Source organism: Hetaerina americana, unplaced genomic scaffold, assembly GCF_022747635.1.
Source record: "Hetaerina americana unplaced genomic scaffold, ioHetAmer1.1.p SCAF_79, whole genome shotgun sequence".
NCBI lineage: Eukaryota > Metazoa > Arthropoda > Insecta > Odonata > Calopterygidae > Hetaerina > Hetaerina americana.
In genome coordinates this window covers 956263-962397 of record NW_027287416.1, presented here as the reverse complement: position 1 = coordinate 962397, position 6135 = coordinate 956263, and the positions used below count along the sequence as shown (strand labels likewise).

The 6135-nt window shown below is 39.2% G+C and overlaps 1 non-coding gene across 1 annotated transcript; it reads right to left on the bottom strand.

Annotated features, from left to right (window-relative positions):
* Positions 1-1333: 1333 nt before the first annotated feature.
* Positions 1334-1415, bottom strand: TRNAS-AGA (transfer RNA serine (anticodon AGA)). The gene has a single exon. It is a non-coding gene; the product is annotated as a tRNA-Ser (tRNA).
* Positions 1416-6135: the final 4720 nt, after the last annotated feature.

Genomic DNA, 6135 nt, shown 5'->3' with positions numbered 1-6135 from the left:
CGAACAAAAAAAATCTCTGCTGATATCCAATCTTTTACAAATTACATTTCTTAAAAATATTTCGATTCTCAATGTTCTTTCTATTGCCGATGGCATCACCGCCCTCGATCTTTCACGTGGTCGAACGCTGATGAAGATCCCAGGGTTAAAAACAATAGATTTCCCTCCTCATGTCGCTCGCTTCGTCTTACCGGCCAAGGTCTATACTTGAGGTCAGAGTATGTTTGTCGTCTACGGTTTTTGGAGTCTCAAAAGTTTTCTCATCGCTCCACCTTTGAACATGTGTCACCATCGTCACTTTTCCGCCCTCCCTTGAAGCGCTTGTGGTCACAATCGTATCGCATTCTTCGACATGAACTTCGTTTACTCATCTCCAATCTTTCCTGCATCACACTATTAACACATAACGTTCCGTTCCGCGCTGAGTCCACCTTTCTTTCCATACCGATTTCCCCTCCTCCTCGCACTCCCGCGCGAACAGAAGTGGGAACGGAGGATGGATTTGGCGACGTGAGAATTTCGAGGTCACACGAGAACTGAATATGTTGGCCATAATTATCGTTCTTTCATTCGGTGAGGTCTGAAAAGTATCTTTCCGGTTCCTTACTGTATATCTCCTCATTAATCAATGCACAGCCCGAAGACCGGTGTTGGTTGTGCCCCAAACGATTATAATAGCTTCCCCGATTTTCCTCATGAGTGCTCCTTTATTTGCGAAGGAATCACGAAGCGACTATGCTCATTGCATAATTTCTCCCAGCCCAACTAAGTTCTCTCTGACAGGGAATATTGAAGTTTTTAAAGTAGCAAATCATGTAGTCAAATATTAATATTACCATTTTCTTTTCAGCACATTAATCTACCTAATGGTACCATAGAGTACGCACCTCGATTAATATGTCCTGGCGACGACTGTGGCGAAGATACTTTTATAGCACAGTTAGGTAAAAGCACTAACTTTTGAAGGATGTGGTGGATCTTCAGTATTTTTGCTTTCCAACTGGTAAGCATCTGTTTGTATTAAGTGATTGTTAGAGCATTAATTCGTCGGAATGAAAAATGGAAGTTTCAAGGGTAAATAATTTTATTTGGAAATTTCAGTTTTCCCTAGCGTAACAAATTTAATATCTTTTTCGCTAAGTTTTGAAATAACCAGTGATTCAGAGACCGAATTAATTAGTACCATTTACTTCATTCCAAGTATTGATGAGAACAGGAGTTTATAAATACAAGAGCCGAGAGTTTTAAAAAAAAGCCTTCATGGGGAATTTGCCCAGCTCGATAAAAAATGCTTGATGAGACGCAACCGTAAAGAATTTTCAAGAGAAAAATTCGCAGTCGGTAGGATTCGAACCTACGCTCCCAGAGGGAATCTGATTTCTAGTCAGACGCCTTAACCACTCGGCCACGACTGCTCATTGAAACGGTGCCGCGAAGTTTAAAACAAATTATACTGGAGGTGCTGCTTTGCAAGAGCGTTCATTTGAGGTCATTTGAGAAAGGCTGGCTCCCCTTTCCAATAAAAGGTTGGCGTAGGCAGGAGAGCGTTTTCGACTCTTACGGAAGGCGAGAAAGACGGAATTAGTGCTATTTTCCTGAATATTTATTTCATAAAAATTCTTTTTAATTAACAAAACAGTGATTTGTTGTATTTAGCTTTAAACTATAATGGTGGTAATTTTTCAATATTCGCTTTCATCAAAATGGCTAGGCGATTTCCCACATACGCGCTTTACTGTGTGACACTTCATTGTCTATTGAGGATCCACCATCACATCTCCCGCCATATTTCTTCAAATTCTCCCTGTTCCTCTCTTTTTTACGGTCTTATAACCTATATCCAAAGATTAACTCAAGCAAATACTACTGTTTTGAGTTAGATTAGATATAACGGCACTCGTACCCTATTAGGAGAAAATACATTAACTCTATAGGGAAAATTAATGTCATGTGCCTGTTTTACAATCACATAAATTTGTTTTACCAGTAGTAATGAAAATTTGGCCCTAGAACACCTTAGGTCATTTTCATTGTAAAAATAGCTCAAAGAGTGTTGATCTACTCAGGAAGTATAACTTAGTCTGTATTACAAAATCAACGTGGCTGCAAGAATCCAACCGGTACTTTTCTTTTCGCCTATAGAGATAGAGAAATTGGCTTTTCTATGCAAAATATTTCGTCCCTTGATTTTGTCAACGCTAATATTAGTTCACCATTAATGCATGCATGCACCAGCTACCTCCTCGCTACCAGTTCATAAATGGGTAATGAAATATTGGTGAAATGAATAGGATTTCATGTAAAATTGAGCTCACATTTAGATATCAGTTTCATTTATTTTGTTGTACGATGTATCAATATTTGTTCTTGTACTTTCGTATTTTTTTAAATCTTTCTTGTTTAACTGGTGATAATTCTGCGCGTTTCGAGAATATTTATTTTGAATCCCTATTGATACCCATAAAAGTCGAGCATGGTAGTGCAGCCGAGGTATTTGGTTTAGGCATCGGGATAAAATTTACGTCGTATAAACGTATTTTAGTGTTTCAATTTTGCATATATGTGCGCAGGCTGCCTACCCTACCCCGAGGTTCGAAAATATACTTTAAACATTTGATGTGTTTATTATCTTACTACTGTGTATTTTTTACCTCTCCTAAATTATTGGTTCGGTGTCATCTGTATCAAAACTCATAAGTTATCAACTCTCAGGTGAGTCAGATTTATGAGGGATAGAGCCCACCTCTCCCTGATTCCTCCTGGGGAAATGTAAATATTTATCTCTGAGAGTTTTCTAGTTCCTCTGTTTCAAATTCAAGTAAAATAAATCTTCAACTTTTTAGATTGATTCGTTAAATGGGAATGTGTCAACAGTGGAATAGTGCATTATTGTTTGCTATGAATCGGTCATGTTCGCCTTCCACAGCATTACGCCAGACTCCACAAAATTGATTCAACTTCCTTATTTTTGGCACTTTAATGCGTAAAATGTTCGTTTGCACGTTAGTGTAACTTAGTTAGACATTTTGTCTTATCTTTGGAGAAGCGATTCTTTGTCGATATCGTTTTATATTGGATGATGACTCGTCGGGTCCACGAACCAGTAACAGCAGCCGAATGAATCACTCGGGTCGCGCGGCCTTGCTCGCTGCTCAAGAGCTGCGAGTTGCTATTCATCTTCTCCGCTGTTGAAATTATTGGGTCATCTTGACGGTCGTGACTCACTTTTTCTCCTGCATTAGAGGGAGCCACGTATTCCTCAATTCCTCAAGTTAAGAAGTACGTGCCCAGTAGAGACTAAATTGATACGCATGCTTATTTGCTCGCGACATGAGCCATTAGAAATGCTACGATGACCAGGAAAACAGCATAGTTTGAGCGGCTCTCAGCGCTCGCCTTGCCTCACTCTTTTCAATCGAAACAAAACCCCCCTGATTTATGATTAGGTGCCTCCTCTTGTAATATTACTTGAGCAGTTCCAGCGATTTATTTTGTCTCACCAGGGTGGTGGGAAATATTGTTATTGTTTGGGCCATTAGAGCTTTGGAATGACCTCGCGGTCAGATGAAGTGATGAAAATTGCTGGAATGTTCATTCATTCAAACTGTGAGACACAACTTCTTCTGCATCGCGGGATATAATATTACTAATATAATAATGGTGGCCATGGTAGAATATCATCAAATCCGGTCGGATCAACCGTTGCTTTCGTTCGCTGTTCAGTTCAAAGCATAAGTTACATTTAACAACCTTCTACCACCACACCGCAACGTCATTTACTGCACTACCTGTTTAGAATACGATATATATTTTAATTGAATGAGGTGATTGGTTTTCTTCGAGGTAACCTCGAACAAAATGTTTATCATTTAAATCAAATGAAGATTAAACGTAATGTAGTTCACCAATTGACGCCTCTCTCAACTCGCATTTCCTTCAACTCTCATTTTTTTCACAAATATACTTTTGATAAGAGCTGCCTAACCTTCCGGACGCCTAGGAATCTTACGTTTATGTAACATTTTCTGGCTGTTAGTCTCGTAGAAATGCATTTGTAGGCATGATAAAAACGAATGACATTAGAAGAAGTTGGATTGTACATGTTTCGCCTTGATCAACAAGAACATTGTTTGAATTTCATCATAAATACATCAATGAATATTTGAAAATAAAGCAGAAAATATCAGGTTTGGATGTTCAAATTGAATCCATGGTCTTTTGCTTCCACGTCTTTAGTATTTATCACCACTAGCTCAGTTTATTTTCCGAAATTACATTTTATTATTGCCTTTCATGCATATGAATGTATCTTTTTTGTTTCGAACAAATCCAAGGATGCGATTCGTGTGATATTATTTGCCGTTGTCACTCGGTTTGCTTCATAATGAGCTTACTACATCCAATTCTTTCTTTCATGGATTGCTAAAATCTGTCCTACCCTCATTTGGGCCCACGTTTCTATCCATCTCAGGAATTCAAAAATCCATTCTTTTGCTACTCTAAATGTGCCGTACACTTATAAAAATGGAAATTCAAGTTTTTCGTGAAACCTGCTAGATTTGTTCGAAAAAATATTTTCAGCAAAATTCGGATCATTTAATGGCCAAATGGAACTTTATATCGGAACTAGGGTGTTAAAAAATATCTACTTCAAAACTTCGTTGGATTGCGACTTAAAAATTGGGTGTAGCTTGACTACGTCTCAATCAGTGACGGCAATTTCTGATCTTCTCTTCGTAAAACGTCATTTCGATCGAAGTAGAAAGCATGGACGGTGTGAAGCTGAGGACGAGATACAGCTGTGGTAGGCGTATTTTGACGGGGAATGCGCGTGGAAAATTAGGACGTTCAAGTTCAGTATTGACTTTCGCTGTGTGTGGTCCTCGTCTCACATTGCTCCGGTATTTATTCGCGGGAAAGGCGGTTTTTGACATCGAGGTGATCGATGCGGGTTCGGTAGGGCGTTGAAGACCATAGTGGGTGATCCGTCTCCGTAAAAGAAAATTCCAGCCGGTTGCCGCGGGCTTCTCAAGCATTTTCGGTGTTGCGTCGGGGGTGAAAGCGTGTTTCCATTCCCACAGTGCTTGAAACCGCATCAGGGTCTTGTCCGAATATTCCTTCCGCCGGAATGAGAACCGCTGGATCCGATGGGAGTTTGGTAGAATAGAAAATGATGAACGTGTGAACCCTGATGGTATCCCAAATAGGGGGCTATCTATAAAGGATTTCACTCTAAATAGTTTTTAATCACTGATTTTATGCGCACCGTTATTTATATGCACTTAGGATAAAACAGGCGCGATCTACTTTAGAAAATATGTCCAGTTAGCGTTTTTACTCAGAGGAACCACTGAAATGGAAGTGGGGGTAGTATGTGAACTTCGTATGGTGGAAATGCGATATCTTGATGTTTTAGGAATCACTTTTATGTTTTCCATCCATAGCAATTTTAATTTCCTAAAATGTCCCTATTTCATTGTTTTAAGCTGTATGAATTGAATATTTGAACTTCAAGGAACCTAATTAGGTTTGCATTGTATTTTATGAGTTTTTCATGCTCCGATTCTGATACAAAGTGGGGTAGACACTCTCAAGCTCCGATTCGCAATCGCTCCTACGTGTATCACTTCTGGGTCAATGAAATTTTTCATTTACGGCTTTGCTATCAAGTCGAGTTAATAAAGTTTCTGGTGTCAGAGATCTCTCAATCTTTAGTATTTCGATAATGATTGCGTTATGTTTATCTTTTTGCCTTCTCAAAGTGCTAAAAACATAGTGACACGACGACAAATCTTTAAAGTCAAATGGCTTAATCTTAATATATTTTTCAATAAATTACACTTCAATTCGTTTTATACTGTCATCGGTCACTACAGAATGTAGTCACTGTTGTTTCACTCCAAATTACGCTCGCGTATTTTCACTCAAAATTACTGTCGAAATCTCGATTTGTCAATCATTAAACTAAATTTCGGGGACATGGTAGTCCGGGGGTAGAGCGTGAGCGTGACCAGAGCTATGAGATTTTTCGGGTATCAGATCTTCCTGGGAAACTGGCTCAGGGAAAGGAACTTGCCCACTTACCGTGATGTCTGAATTTCACACGCCGTTGGGCTTAGTATTGGATGAACTCTG